We start from the raw sequence: 16561 nt of genomic DNA on the forward strand, positions 1-16561 counted from the left end.
TGTCAATTACAATTCAGGTTTTCCTACCACAGCCTAGGTTCCCACCTGTGAGTCTTCCATTTGTGAATTTCTGCTATGGTAAGCCGTGACTCCCTGTATTCACTTGTCTGTCTTTCCAGTCTTGGGAGCAGCAGTTTGCCGTGTGTCCTTGCCCATCTCTTACAGATCCAAGAAGAGTTGTTGTTTTTTCAGTCTGTTCAGAATTTTACTTGTTGTTAGGATAGAGTGGTGACTTCTAAGCTCCTTGCATGTGGAACCGGAGACTGAGTGTCAGAAAATTTTTTTAAATAAAAAAATTAAGAGAGAAAGAGATACAAAGGTTGAAGAAAAAGTGCCAAATATTGAAGTGGGCAAAGGAAATTGGATATATGGTTGGTAGGAGATCACAAAGAAAACCAAAGCAAGGCAAATTGAACTATAAAAACTAATTCAAGAAAACTTTCCTGAAAATTAAAAAAAACAAATTGAAGCTAAATATAGAAATAGCACACTGCATACCTGAGAATGACTACAGTATGACTAACACCAAGAAAAGGAAGAAATCCTTTGAGCTTTTAGAAGAAAAAGTGCACATGACTTACAAAGGAGAAAAGATTATCATTAATCACTTCTCAACGACAGTGTTTTACTGAGGGGGAAAAAAATGAAACAACATAGAGTTGACCCTTGAACAACGTGGGTTTGAACTCTGTGGGTCCACTTATATGTGTTTTTCAATAGTAAATACTACAGTACTACACCGTCCATGGTTGGTTGAATCTGCAGGTGTGGAACTTTGGATACAGAGGAACTGCAGATATGGAGTGCCAAATATAAGTTATACCTGAATTTTCTACTGTGTGGAGGATTAGGTCCCCTAACCCTTGTGTTGTACAGGGTCAACTGTATTTAAAATAAGGAAAGAAAGAGTGAGCCAAGGATTTTATACCCAATAAAGCTAACTTTTAAGTATAAAGAGCACAATAGTTATCAACATGTGAGTATTCATGGAGTATTATTTGCATGAGCTCTTCCTGAGAAATCTACTAGAGAATATATTGTAGGCAACTGAGGTGATGAGAAAGACACCAATGTGAGATTTAAGCATTAAGTGGGGACTTCCCTGGTGGTCCAGTGGTTGAGACTCCACATTTCTGATGCAGGGGGCACGGGTTCAATCCCTGGTTGGGGAACTAAGATCCCACGTGCCGTGCGGTGTGGGGCGGGGTGGGGGGAAGACTTAAGCATTAAGTAAATAGTTGCCTGTAGAACTAGGAGTGAAGGAGGACTAAGGGGGAAAGAGTATGGTGTGTAATGACCATATGCTCTGACAGTGTAGATCTGGTAGATCTATTTTTTTAATGGGGAAAGTAGGGAGAGAATATACAAAAATATAAAAATAGTTTTGGTAATTATGTTGGTGGTGATATTAGTGTTGTCATTCTGAGGTTGTTGCTGTGTAACGTGGGATAAAACAAATAAGTCATGTGAAATGTTCTATCAGCCTCCCTGCTTTTAAGAACCAGGATTCTCAGAATGGAAGAAGATTCTGATGTTACAGAGAAGTGGTTAGGTAAAAGTTCTGTAGTGTTGAATTTGAATAGAAAGCACCAATATGCATTTATAAGATGTTTTTTCTTTGAATCAATACTATTTCCTAGTTTATTCCACTGAAAAGTCTTAGAAACTATGTCTAATTTAGCAAAGAGCGTCTCTAGCACTCAGATTGTGGTTTTGAAATACCATTTTTCTGTAAAATAAATTATGGCTTCTTGGAGAAATAAGTCTGGGGCAGAAAGTTACAAAATGAAGCTGGAACATCTTGGATAACAAGGAAGCAATCAGAGATTCCTAGGGTCATGTCAAAAGGACACAGAGTCTCCTACTGGCCAAAGATGGGACAATTTGACCTTTATTAATGAGAAAAACTGAAACCCATCATGTATGTTTAATCCATGATTTGATAATGATATTACAAAGAATGATCACCTTCAGAGAATTATAGAGAACTAATTCATTATCTTGAAAACTGGGAAATAAAGGGAAAGAAGAATACTGATTTTTATATGAACTGTATCACTGGATATCCAAATAGTAAATGAGGGACAGAGTCTCTTATAGAGTTACTCCAGCTACAGAATGTAAAAGAAGTGATAGAATTAGACTATCACCATTTTGCCACCCCTAATGGATGGATACAAGCATTAAACATCAATGGCTGCTAAGATTATAAAAAGAAAGACAACCAGATATTTTGTGTCTCCTGTAGTATTGTTGGTAAACACCACTGGTAGTCTTCACGATGGGGTCCAAAAGCGGTCTGATACTTAAGTGGACTGAGCTTGCAATTTTCAGGAAATACAGAAGTCATAGGAACATGTTGAACTTTTCCATGAGTATGCAGTCAGCAACATCAAGACACTGGGAAACTATATGTCAAATTGCCTGAATTCTTCAACAGATAATTTATAAAGATATGAAAATGATGGAGGAGAAACCCATAGATTAAAAGAAAGATACTGAAAATTTTAAGGGCATGTCTAAACAATAGTGTCTAGAGATGCACATTTTGATGATAAAATGATTTTTAAAATGCAAAGAACTGATAACTACAACAGGATAACTGTTACTTTGGGGGAAGGGAGGGATTATGATTGGGTGGGGCACATGGAGGGACTTCTTGGGGATACTATATATATATACACACACATAATACATATACACAAATATAAATGTAAAAATAAAAACATAAAAATATATAAATATATAAATAGAAATAAAGAGGATGTTGGCTACCTTGTCCTTTTACTAGATATGAGTTTTTACAGAGCTACTGCCAGCCTTTATCTTTGTGCAGTTTAGAAAAAGGCAGCCCTGCCTTAGGCATTTACTGCCATTGGCCAGTAAATACAAAAATCTATAATAATGCCTGTGAATGAAAAGTGCCTCTTTGATGGTGCTTTTGTGCAGTGTACAACCTGCACAACGTTATGAAATAACGTTGAGTCTCTATGTTGGTTCAGGCCCATCTCTGTTCAGTGTTATTTAGGGAAAGGGATTCTTTTTTTCTTTTCTAACACCATTTTGTTCTTTGAGGGATTTTACTTCAGTGCAATTTAGCAATCCAGTGCATGCAGTATCCCTAAGGTAGAATTAAGTATTTCCTGAGATGTTATATAGTATTAGAAAGATTTAGGGGGGCTGACTGGCTGCTGAGGCAGGATGTTGCATGGTATTATACCCCTGCTCTGCTAGCACAATTTGGTCTCTAGACCCCATCTTGGCCAGGTCCAGAACTTGATTCACCATAATTCATCAGGTTCAGGGAGATAGATCCACATTAACAAAGGTTCAAAAGATTGTGATATAAATCAGAATGTCAGTTTATTAATTTTCCAAAATAATAGTAACTGCTAAATGAATGAGGGTACTCGTGTTATCTCTGGTTTCTCCCTACTAGGCAAGTACCTTCGAAGACAGAAGGTTATGTGGTTTGCAGAGGGAGGTGGATGATCCTAATGGTTGGTGACATTCTTATCACATTCTGATCCACCCACCTCTACTCCAGGGAGAAACCTGCCAGCTGGACCAAAACACTTGTGTCAGCCATGTCAACATTGTGCAATACACACACTTACAAATTCTTGCTTTCTAGTTTATCTTTTCCTAGGCTCCACATAGAGAGAGAAAGGAAACACCTTCACAGTCAGCCAGAGCATCTGGGTCAACCCTAGTGATTGGTGGCATGACAGTTGAAGCAGCCTGCTCACCTCACATATAAAGAATTTCAGGTAAATGAATCTAACAAACTTGCAGTACCTTTGATGGACTAAAGAGAAAGAGGAACCAGCAATGGTTCCTGGTCTTAAGTAGCTTACAGCCTTGTAGGGCCAGCTTTAAACGTTCTTTGCCCACTTCTGCTTGAAATATACACACACACACACACACACACACACACACACATATGTAGTGTGTTTGTGTGGGTGTGAGATTGAATCAGAGAAAGCATCAAAGTAAACTTTAGCTTGGCCTGTGTCTGAGCATTGTGAGATTCAATTACTGGGTCTCTGTCTAAATAAAGTTTTATTGGATTTCTTTTCTTAGACTTACGTATAACAAGACTGAACTATACCTGAGCCCAGTCTATAAATTTTATTAGATGGGATTGGATCCTATTGGATGCAGCCTTATCAGGTAGAAGCTTGCTGTTTGGTTGTCTATTTAGAGAAATAGCAGTAATTTCCTCTGAGGATGGCAAAGTACTAAGAAAGGGAACTACATCTCTCCTCCCTTCCTTTAATGCTGTAGGTCTGTATGGTTGGGTCTCACGGCTTTTGTTTATTTGTTTGTCGGTTTTATCTAATCTGGCATAGAACATGGAGCTATTGGTGCTGCTCCAGGTTTCTGGGCTTCTCCTGCTCCGGGCTCAGGTGATCATGGTGCGTGACCCCCTGCTGTTCCTCAGGCCCATCAGCCACGTGGCCACCGTAGTACCTTCTCACAAGCCTGACACCCGGTCTGGAGACAGAGGGTTTAAAATTAAGCATGCTTTCCATCCTGGAATTTTGAACTAACCTTTAGAACTCAAATGAGGGGTTGGCTATGACAGCAAAAGAATTAACCTGGAGAGTTGGATGCTCCAAAAAAAAAAAAAAAGACTTAAAGGCCCTGTCCATTAAATAAATTGGACCTGAAATGGAGATGATTATATGTATTTTGGATTTAAAAGAGTTTTGTAAAGAAATTTCTTTTCCCCGAGTTTTTGGTTTAATTGCCTGGCAGGGTGGGAAATCCCAGCACAACAGCGTGGAACTGGGGCATGAAAAGCAGCAAGTGAGACGGATTTATGAAGCCCATAAATAAAAATGAAACTCAGTTCATTGTCCAAATTAAGTGGAAAGGCACAATCTATCCCTAGTCTGATAAATAGAAGAATGGGACACACATAGGAGAAGTTCTTTCCATTTTAATAAGGCCAGATAAAGGTAACATAACTCAGGAATTTCAGAAAAAGAGACACTTCCTTTTGCCAGACTTGACCAAGGAGGCATTTTACCCAACTCTGTGCTATGGGGGGGAATTGCACACTTTTCCAAAAAGAAGTACAGTTGACTGCATGTTTAAACAGTGCCCTAAATGAGTATTTTCCTGTAAAAGCAACGGCAGTGAAAGGAATGAGAGAAAAGTAAAGGCCAAAGTGGCAGCCCTGGTAGGAGATTTTCATACTTCTGGAATTTGAGGGGTTGCCAGCATTTTACTATTCTCTCCTGAGAAGCACACTGGTACTTAACTGTTCTTCAAAGCCTGTTTATTCCTGTATAAATGGATCAGATAAGATGGAGGTGAGTGTCAACAGTGAATAGCTATATATATTTTTAAAAACGTATGATGGAGAGTGCCTACAACTTGAATGGCAGGATATTTGTGCTCTGTGGCTCGTCAGTGAGCTGTGGGCCACAGTATGCTTCCTACTCCACACTGATTACCAGCCACTCCTTCTCTCCTGTGTCAATTCAGCCTGTTCTCTTTCCAACTAAATTCCTGGGTTTTTTAGGTTTTTCTTTGTAGCTTTTTGCTGGTCCATTATCAGCCTCTTCCTGGGCCTGGTTGTGATGAGGGAAGGTATACCAGTTGGTTGGTACAAATTAAGAACGCAGTCACTAGTCATGAAACAGGAGGGAAGCCAGTGGGCTTATAAGGGAATCAAACCCAGGCATGAACTTACCAACTTTAACATGGAACTAAAAACTCACTCATCATTCATTTAATAAAAATTTTGAACACTTGTCTTATACTATTCATCCTGCTAGGCATTTACATGATTCAAAGATAAATTAGGGGCTTCCCTGGTGGCACAGTGGTTAAGAATCTGCCTGCCAATGCAGGGGACACGGGTTCGAGCCCTGGTCCAGGAAGATCCCATATGCCGCAGGGCATCTAAGCCCGTGCGCCACCACTACTGAGCCTGTGCTCTAGAGCCCAAGTGTCACAAATACTGAGCCCATGTGCTACAACTACTGAAGCCCCCGCGCCTAGAGCCCACGCTCTGCAACAAGAGAAGCCACCAGGATGAGAAGCCCACATACCGCACGAAGAGTAGCCCCCGCTCGCCGCAACTAGAGAAAGCCTGCACACAGCAACCGAAGACACAGTGCAGCCAAAAAAAAAAAAAAAACAAGGATAAATTAGACCTGGCTCCCACCCTCAGTAATCCCATAGCAACGGGCAGAGTCCTCATTTCCTCCCTCAGTGTTCATCAGCACCCCTAGGCCACTCCAAGAAATGTTCAATCTAGGTAAAAATGGCATGTCTGCTTTGCAAATGTGGCTTCCAGACAAGTTCTCTAAGCCCCTTCCAACTGGATTGCTCCCTAAACCTGTCTTATAAATAGAAATTCTGAAGCTACCACAGCCTCCCGGGGATGCACTGAAAATATACTCTGGCAACTAAAAGGCCACATAATCAAACCATCTCTTCATCCATCTCTTTATTCATGCATAATTCAAGACTCAAGAAGACTGGTAGATTCCCTCCCACTTCTTTGTGCGAACTTGTGGAAGCATCCTGTCACCTTTTTGCACACTGGGGAGAAACCACCCCTCTCTGGGAGATGATGAAGTCTCTTCCACTGCCTCTCACCCTTTAGCTTCAAGAATCGACTCTACAGCAACTTAGCTAACTTGATTGAAAACATGTCCAATGCAAACTCCTGGAATTGATCTTTCTTGTTTGGTGTTCTATCCTTGGATCATTAAAGACTGTGGCTGTGAGGAGCTTCTCACATGGTGAGAATTTGACTAATTAAATTACCACAAAGGGAGGAACTTTACTGTTAGATAAAGCAAAATATGTACCAGTGAGACAGGGGAGGAATCTTCACTGAAAATTGGAGTCCAGAGAGACCAAGTTGGCACATTTGCACTGTATAAGGCAGAGGCACTGCATGCAAAGGATTAGAGTGTTTTGACAACAAGGAAGAGGTTCCCTGTTGTGCAGAGGGGAAATTCCATTGAGCAGAACCCTCCCACAGCATTCTGCTTTCCTGTTCCAATTTCGAGTTCACCAAGGGGCCTTCTGATTAATAACTCAGCTTCCTTTCCTAATAAACACATCGATATTGGGAGGGGGACCACCTGGAGAGGAAGCATGAGAATTAATTCCAAGCTCTAAAGAGGGAATTTCTGAACTCTTCCATTAAAGATTAGTAAATTAATATACTGATTTATTGGCTAATTGTATGTGAATTTGGTAAGAATAAGGTCATCAGTAAGAAAATGTGATTTGTGAGGTTGAGGCTCAATCTCTGGAACGTGTTGTCTCGAGGTGCTTGAGGACCCCTTTCCTGTGACCACCCCCATGACATCTTCCTAGGTGCTGCCCCAAACTCCAGCATACTCCCCATTACTTTCCACTTAAGGATGAGACCATCCATCAGACTGTGTGCTAGTTAGGTTGTGGGTTTTAAAGATTTTATGTCCTTCTCTTCCTTACCACCTTATGATAGACAATATTTTCTAAAAGGAAATGGGATAGAGGGAGTAGTGTTATGCACATTAACATAATTATTAAGAAACAAAGGAAGAACCGCAGGCCCTCTTAAATCATGATTGGGTAATTGTTCTGATTTGCTGATGTAGACTTGACCAGTGAGTACTCCTTACACAGTGCTCCCTACAAAAGGGGGAAAAAGAAAGAGAAACTCACCATTAAAATCAGGCCAACCTCCTCTTTGAATAACTCTGACACGGATGAGGGAAAAACCCAGAAGGAAAAAATTTGAAAAGTTTACTTCAGGTTGAGAATTTCTAATTCTACCACTTTTGTGTGTGTGTTGTTGTTTGATAGACATGACAGCATCTCCTCATTATTATGGAAAATATAGGGTTGGTAGTAATTACTATCTGAATATGAATGGGAGCAGAAGTGGGCATAGCCTGCACTGGCCTTTCTTTGACAAGGTATAACTTTCTTCTGAATTTCTGTGTTAATTAATGCTTATTTAAAAACCACTTTAATTGGTAGTAAACACCTCAACTTTTTGTACTCATTAAAATGCGGCCATTGATGTGTGATGGATTTTTTTTTTAAAGCTTAATTAACTTTCCTTCTGTATATATAACCTATAATAATGACAAACATATTGGGAAAAAATTACCCCTGCTTTTTCCCCCTCTCTCCCTACCCCCATTATAAAGACAGTTTTAGATGTGGATGCCTCACTTTGTTAGGATCAGATGCCATTAATTTGGCATTTTGGAGAAGAGTAGGTGGCAGGAAATCAAAGCTTTCGTTGGTCATTTCTAAACCAAATATTCATGTTTCTGCTGGAGAAATAGGCTACTTTTTTTAACATCTTTATTGGAGTGTAATTGCTTTACAATGGTGTGTTAGTTTCTGCTTTATAACAAGTGAATCAGCTATACATATACACATATCCCCATATCTCTCCTCCCTCTTGCATCTCCCTCCCACCCTATTCTTTAAGTAAAGAAAAAGTTTAGAGAAACCAATATTCCAGGTGACTCAAGACTTACCTTGAGTAACTATGTGGAAAACATCAAATTCTTAAGATGTTCTTGGAAATCTTTTCTTGGAGTGGTTATAACTGTGTAGGAACTGAGTAATGCATCCCTTCCCTTTTTCATTAGGAGATATAATTACTGTGAAGATGATGTAACTACCTTAGAGAAAATTTGGAAAATAGGAAACAAGTCTTAATAGTCTCACTACCCTAACACAACAGTAGTTTTCAGTTGTTCATTATCCCCTTGCATTCTTTGTTCAGAATGGACACAAAGTTGTCAAACAGTAAAACCACTGTCAGCAGGTATAGAATAAAATTGACCAGAGCATCAGTAAGATGGGAAGAATTAGAGGAATGAAGTGGAATCGATCTTGATTCGGGTTTTATCAAGAATGGGGGAACAACAGCTGCAGGAGTCACGTCATATAAGGGCCACAGCAGGAAATTTTTAGTCACTTGGAGTCTCTTAGAGTTCCCCTTCTTGGTCAACAGGGAGACCAATTCTTATCATCTGATCAGATTCTGACTTGTTCACTCCCTCAAATTACCTAACTCCTGTCAACTGCAGTCTCAGACCCATTGGTGAGGACTGCTATCGAGTTTCTTGTGACTTTTGTTTTGCCTTTGTAGTTGAATTTCAATCCCTTTTTTTTTTTTTTTTGAGCAAGTGGCTGACTAGAAGCCTCTAAGATTCTGAAGAGAACATAGTGAATGATTGTGGAGACAACATGGATTAAAAGAGTTGTCAAACGGCCTTGGATAATGCTTATTAGTCCAGATCCTGCCCCATCCTCAGATCAGCCAGAAGGACACTTACATTCCCAGACCAAGGAGAAGGGAGGTTTGATATCAGTAAATTTTCCCAATACTTCATTCATCCTCTTGATTTACCAAGGTTTAACCTCTGGCATCCAGAATACTGTAACATTAGGGGAAGTAATTTTAAGAATCTCCTTTTAACAAAGTTTTAAACAAACAGAGAAGGGAATAGATAGTTATGGAAAGAATGAGGAAAGAAAGAGACAAACAAGGGTATGGCATTCAGTGGGTCCCTGTGTCTGGATCTTGATCAGGAGGTCATGGGTCAAAGCTGTTCGTGTCTAGCCATCTGCCGCCTGATCTGGGATTCTTGGGAAAAGTGTCTCCTTTGTGATGCCATTTGCTTCAGAAGAATCTTGAGGGAGTTTCAGTTTTAGATTTCCTGTCAGTATGGAAGCCCAGGATGTGGGTGTATGATATCTTGGGAATCATGAATCCAGTGGGGGTAATTCCTTGGAATTTCACTGCAGTATTTGTATTTAATGGTACCTGATAAGGTTATTTCCAAGAGGTACACCTTAGGTTTAAGAACACCAACACAGAAGGTAGATAAGGCATTTGTGATATCTTTACAGGGAGATCAGAGTAGTCCTGGAAGTTGAGATACTTAATAGTCTGAGATCAGAATAGCGTTATTTTATAGAATTGGATTTTTGGCCACTCAATTTTGACATGAAAGATTTCAGGGAGAGCTGCTAAGAGAGGCAAGAATTAGGCAACTCTTTTTCCCTCTTTGAAAGCTTTTAGGATCTTTTCTCAGTTCCTCCTGAATTTCCCAGTCATGTGGCTTTTTCTCAGTTTCCCAATGATGAGCCCTCAGTAGACCTTTCAGTCTGGAAACTCAGGTCCTTTAGCCTAGAGACTATTTATTGTATATTTCTTCTGTTTTCTGTTCTTTCAAGAATTCCTATTAGCTAGGTTTGGGCTTTTTTGCATGATCAAACCTTTTTTTCTTTCCTATTTTCTTCTTATTCTGTTTTTGGACATTTCTTCAGCTTAATCTCAAGTTTTTCTATTGAGTTTTCCTTCAGCAGTGATCTTTTTAATTTTCAAGAATCTTATTCTTTGGATACACCTATTTGATAACATCCTATTCTTATTTTTATTAATGATATATTTATATATATTTATCTCTGTAAGGAGAGAGGAATTGTAGTTTTAGTTTTTTTGTTTTTCGTATTTCTAGCACGATTCCCTCTGTTCTGGTTATCTAGTGCTATGTCACAAATCCCCACCCCCCCCCAATATTAGTGGCTTATAATAACATTTATTTTGCTCATGAACCTTCAACTGAGCAGAACTCAGCAGGTGCAGCTCATCTTTGGTCCATTCAGCTTCACCTAGGCTGGAAGTGTCTGAAGGCTCGCTCACTTGCATGTCTGGTGTCTGGGTCGGGAAGATTCAAACACCTGGGGCATCTCTCTCTAGCAACATATCATATGTTCCTTCCAGGATGGCAGCTTCAAGGACAGCAGACTTTTATGTGATGATTCAGGGCTTCTAGGGTGCATGTCCCGAGAGCATGAGAGTTGGGTGGAAGCCGGATCCTTTTTATTACCTAGCCTCAGAACTCACATAGAGTCATTCCTCTTTACTCTATTGCAGTGCTTTCCAACTGAGATATAATTGTGAGCCACAGGTGTAATCCTAACCTTTCTAGTACCCACATTAAAAAAGTAAAAAGATATTTTGGTTGTGTATTAAAATATAATCATGTGTTTAAAAAAAAAGTAAAAAGAAATAGGTGAAATTAATTTTACTAATATTGTATTTAATATATTCAAAATATCATTGTAATATGTAATCAATATAAAACTATTAATGAGATATTTTATTCTTTTTTTTCAAACTGTCTTCAAAATCCAGTTTAGATTTTATACTTATAGCACATCTCAATTCAAATGCTAAATTTTTTTCAGATGCAAAATTTTCAATAGTTAATGGGAAATACAGTCTTATCCAGACAATCAAGTTACTGGCATAATATTTTATACTACTTCAATTTTTTAATTTAAATGATTTAGAATTGAATAAAATGATTATTCCAGTTCTTCAGTTGCAATAGCCACAATTCAAATGCTCGATAGCCACATGGGCGTGCTGGCCACCAGCTCCCGTACTGAACAGTGTGACTCTGTTAGTTGGAGTGCCACCCAGATTCAAGGGAAGAGAACATAAACTCCACCTCTCAATGGAAGAAGGAGCAAAGTATTAAGGAAAATGTGGGAACGGAAATATTGCGGCCATCTGCTCCAAGTTTCCCTTGATTTATTTTCTGTTTTTGTGGTGAAGACTTTCCTCTAACACCTGTTTACTAAAACTGAAACTCTTAGAGGTTGGTGCAAGCTCTGTGTGTTGGGCAAGGCTTATCTGTCGGTACACGGAAGGGTGATTGATGGGGGCAGGTCATCCTACTGGGGGTGCATCACAGGTCAGCATCTTTGGTCGTCTCTCTTAGGTCAGATTCTTCAGAGAAGAATCAGTGTCCTTAGGGTATATAAGCCTGGCTGTCAGCGGTGGAGGCAGCGGAGGTGGCAGGGATGGTGTCAGTGTTTACCTAATGCTATTGTTTCAGTAAAGCATCTCACCTCATCCCTCTGTAGTGACTGGTGTCTTCACCAGAGCCGCTCTGATCTAATTATACGAAGAATAAATCTCCCAGGGCTCGCTGGGTTGTGGAAGAGTGGTTTCCAGGCTGCCACAGGTAGGGCTAGAGAGCAGCCAATCCTCCCCTTCCAGCTCCACCCTCACCCTGCCTCCTGAGGAAGGTCCCAGAGCCTCTCTGGGCCTCTACTGTGAAGCAACCCCATTTCAGGGCATCCTCTCGATGGTTCTTAGATTTCATAGTTTTCCACTCTGCTGAGCCAGTTATCACTCATGCAGCCACCTTCCATTCCCCAAATATTTGGAAACATCTGTTGTATGCTGTCTTCTCCTCTCCTGTTTTCTTTGTCCTTTGTATGTTCCTTTGCTTATTATTTTAGCAGGGTTTTAGTAGGAAGCAGAGATAGCTTTAAGGTAGCAAAGCTCCGATGTCCTGCTAATATGACAGTGCCACCAGAAAGAATGTCAGGCCCTTTGGTGCCTTAGAACTTCTAGGTGTTGAGTTCAACAGTTGTGCTGCTTTTAAAATTAAAAATTAGCATATAATTTCATTATAAATTACAGTCCATATAATGGCCAATCAAGAAATACTTACTGGGCAGCTAGTAGATGCCAAGCACTGTCATGGCCCTGGGTATGCAGTGGCAAACAGGTCAGATAAAGCATGTAGTTCAATGCTTCTCAAACTTTTGTGTATGCACATCACCTGGGGATTTGTTAAAAATGCCAATTCTGTTTCAGTAGATCTGGCGTAGGGCCTGAGATTCACCCAGTAGATAAGCCTGTCCTCCCACACAGAGCTTCCAATCAACTTCTGAGCCCTTCACTCTCAACGTGAATGGACATCAGAAAAAAGTCTCTAACATGAAAGATGTTTAATTTCATTATAAACCTTGCTTAGGAATAACATGCTTTGCCCATGTATGCTTTTACCATGTTTCTGCTTGGCCAGAAGTTGGCTAATGGCTATTTATAGGTTGCTACATCTGTTATGTTCATAGGTTCCTAGGATTGGAAAGGACCTAAGAAGTGATCTAAAGACCCATTTGTAATACTTATATTCCTGTTGTGGTTTCCTTATGGATTAAGCCTCAGATCCTGAGGTTACTGGATCATATCTTCATAGTGAGGGCCCAACGGTAGGGTTGAGGTTTGGTGGAAGATTAACATGCCAGTTGCTCTAACTGTGGCCCATCCACACGTGGGCACAGGTTTGACCATAGGCACCTCCTATCTGTCCCAGTGGCTTCATTGTCCCTCCAGACACCTGTTACTAAGATCCAGGCTGGGAGAAACTCACGGATAGAACTCATGTAATATGCTCTCCTACTGCTTGGCACACTCTAGGTATTCAATATTAGTAGCTTATTTTTTTGTATATGTTTTGCCCACTGGACTTTTTCTCCCTCCCTCTAGACCTTTGGTACTTAAAATATTGTCCAAGTGCTAGAAGTATCGACCTCACCTGGAAGCTTATTGGACTCTCAGGCCCTACCCCAGATCTACTGGGACAGAATTTGTACTTTTAACAAGACCCCCTGGTGATGTGCATGCACACTTAGAAAGTTTGAGAAGCACTAGATTATATGCCTTTTCTGCTTTGTTTACCTCAAATGTTGGGCAGTGCCCTGCCAGTACTTGGCCTGTGCTGGCTGCCCAGTAAGAACTAGCTGATTGGCTGGTCCTCAGCAAGCCAGGCTGCAGCATGAGCAGAGGGCCCTCCATTTTATGAGCTCCCAGTCAGCTCCAGGATGGGAGGGAGAGGAGAAGATAAAGAAGTCCTTGCTTTGTGCCTGGGAGCCTGAACCTATTTGGAAGCCCCAGGAGCAACTTCTAGTATTCCCTTCACGATTCATCTCAAGATTTTCCAGACCGAAACTGACCTTTGAGATTCCCCCCACCCCTAAAGCAACCCTGGAAACTTGATACCATCCTAGACTCCTTCCAGCTCTGCGGAGTCTTGGGCATTAGAGCAGATTTCATGCCTACTTGGATACCTGCACCCTGGCCTGCGGTGCAGGGGCAGCCCTAGGACTGCAGTGTGGGGGTTGGGTAGGGCTCTTTTCCAAACAGGGCTGTGTTTCTCCCGACAAAGTCCAGTGTAGGATGTGCCAGGGGCCTGGAGTATCCAGCACCTTCCTCCCAGCCGTGCTGAATTATCTTAAGAATCCCTGGATTTCAAATGAGCTAATAATATAGTAGCCTTATATTACCAAAAGATTTTTATAAATAATTTAACAAGGCTCTGAACAGTGTTATAATCGTATTTTATTTAATTAAATAATATATCAACTGAAAAATATGAAAATAAAACACCCTTTCAACAGAGCCATCATATTGCACATTTATGACTGTTGTCTAGGATTGCATTTAGGCGGTATAGAGGGTTGAGCCAAAGCTTTCCTCACCCCAGAACATACCCTGGAATAATAAAATCACTGAAGCCCTGATACAAGTTCAGTTTGTTTAAAATAAAAGTTTTCCTCTGATTTAAAATCGTATATATTCATTAATGAGAACTTGAAAAAATTTTGACACTTTTGAAGAAGAAATAAAGATCACCATAACCCATCACTCAGAGATAGTCACTGGTAACATTTTTAATATATTTCCTTCTAGTCTTTTGATGCACGTCATGTGTTGTCATGTAAAATTGAGATGATTCTGTTTAGAAAATTTTGCATCTTTTTGTTCACCTAACATTATATTGTAAGTTATTTCCACATCCTTTGAGACATTCTTTGAAAACACCATTTTGCTTTACCCATAACATTCTATTTCATGGGTGTCTCCTGTTTTTGTTGCTGTTGGTGTTTGTTTTTTAATGAATTTCTCTTTAGCTGATCACTTAGACTATTTCCCATTTTTGCTGTTACTAATACTGTAAAGCCACAGTCTTTTTTCCTGGAACCTGTCTTTGGGAAACAGCTGAAATCATGCAAAATCTTTATCACTGGATCAAGTTGGGATTTAAGCTTGACTCTTTTTTTTTTTTTAACATCTTTATTGGAGTATAATTGCTTTACAATCGTGTGTTAGTTTCTGCTTTATAACAAAGTGAATCAGTTATACATATACATATGTTCCCATATCTCTTCCCTCTTGCGTCTCCCTCCCTCCCACCCTCCCTATCCCACCCCTCTAGGTGGGCACAAAGCACCGAGCTGATCTCCCTGTGCTATGCGGCTGCTTCCCACTAGCTATCTATTTTACGTTTATTAGGGTCTGTCATACAGAGTGAAGTAAGTCAGAAAGAGAAAAACAAATACCGTATGCTAACACATATATATGGAACCTAAGGAAAAAAAAAAAAACCGTCATGAAGAACCTAGGGGCACGATGAGAATAAAGACACAGACCTTACCAGAGAATGGACTTGAGGATATGGGAAGGGGGAAGGGTAAGCTGTGACAAAGTGAGAGAGTGGCATGGACATATATAAGCTTGACTCTTTACAATATACTTGCCAAACCAGTATCTGGAGTAAAGTTTGACTTCGCTCTGGCTTTATGAAACTAGTTGTTTGAAAAGTGCAGAGTCAACCCCGACTTCAATCAGTTGAGTGTTCTGCTTAGCTCATTTTAACTCAGCGGAAGGGAGACCGCGCCCATGGCTGAGCTTGAGGGAGGTGTGGGAACAGAGGGTAGAGGAGTGGAGAAGAGTTAGGAGCGACAGCTGGGGCTTCACTTAGCTGGCATCAGTGTTTCTGGTGTCTTCGGTAAGGACAAATCCCACTAGCCAAACGCATTATCACAAATTTCCTGGTAATGGATTCCTCTGGTCATCTTCCTTTGCCCCTGCCGTCTCCTCCTTCCTTCCCCTACCCTCTCTGTCTTCACCTCTTTTCTGCTTTGCTCTTTCATCAACTGTTTTGACCCTGTAACTTTTGAGAACCTGGTTGCCGCTCTTAAGTTGCACTGGACTGAGATCAGGGGACAGGTATTCCATCACAACTGACCTCATCTTTACTGTGTTACGGTAAGCTAGGTAATGCTATAGTAACCAATAGCAGCAAAATCTTAGTGCCTTTACATAATCAGGTTTATTTCTCACTCAGGTAGCTGTCATCCAATGGGGTACGACTCAACAATCCAGTCTGCCTGGATTTTATGGCACCTTGATCTTAAGACATGATTTCAGGATGACCATGGCAGGTGAGGTGATGAGTGTGCGGAAAATCGAGCAGCATCTCTTAAGTGCTTCAACCTGGAAGTGACACACAGTTATAGCCTTTGGGTCAAAACTAAGCACATGACCTCACCTGATTGCCTGGGGTCAGGAAAATGTGATTGTATGTTCAGGAAGGAGAGAGAACTGGAAATATTGTTGAGCATTATGATGTCTACCTGAATTACCAAAAGTAGAGATCTTAAAGTATAGTCCAAACACAGTAATTAGAGAAAAACATCATTATTAAATATGTGCAAGCAACACCGATAAATAGTGACTCATGGGAGCATCCATTATTTAGGCTTTATGTTTAAACTGAATTTGTTGTTTACAAATATGTGAAGCTGTATGCCTCACGGTGAAGACAACAACATCAAGTTAACTTGGATGTCATGATGGAGCTCAAAGTAACCCAGGAATCTACCTAAACTTTCTTTACAAATCGCATCACTTAAAGGGAGAGTG

At 40.4% G+C, this 16561-nt stretch overlaps 1 protein-coding gene across 8 annotated transcripts in view; it reads left to right on the forward strand.

Moving 5' to 3' along the window:
• Positions 1 to 15039, forward strand: part of RPS6KC1 (ribosomal protein S6 kinase C1) — a 244848-nt gene extending 229809 nt beyond the window's left edge. For all 8 annotated transcript variants that reach the window (XR_016392839.1, XM_089909628.1, XM_089909646.1 and 5 more), the window contains one exon: positions 1 to 15039. This exon is cut by the window's left edge. The gene's annotated coding sequence lies outside the window, so the exon portion shown is untranslated.
• Positions 15040 to 16561: the final 1522 nt, after the last annotated feature.

This window comes from Delphinapterus leucas, chromosome 1, assembly GCF_059928025.1.
Source record: "Delphinapterus leucas isolate spDelLeu-1000000601 "Yukka" chromosome 1, BTC_Dleu_Yukka2, whole genome shotgun sequence".
Lineage (NCBI taxonomy): Eukaryota > Metazoa > Chordata > Mammalia > Artiodactyla > Monodontidae > Delphinapterus > Delphinapterus leucas.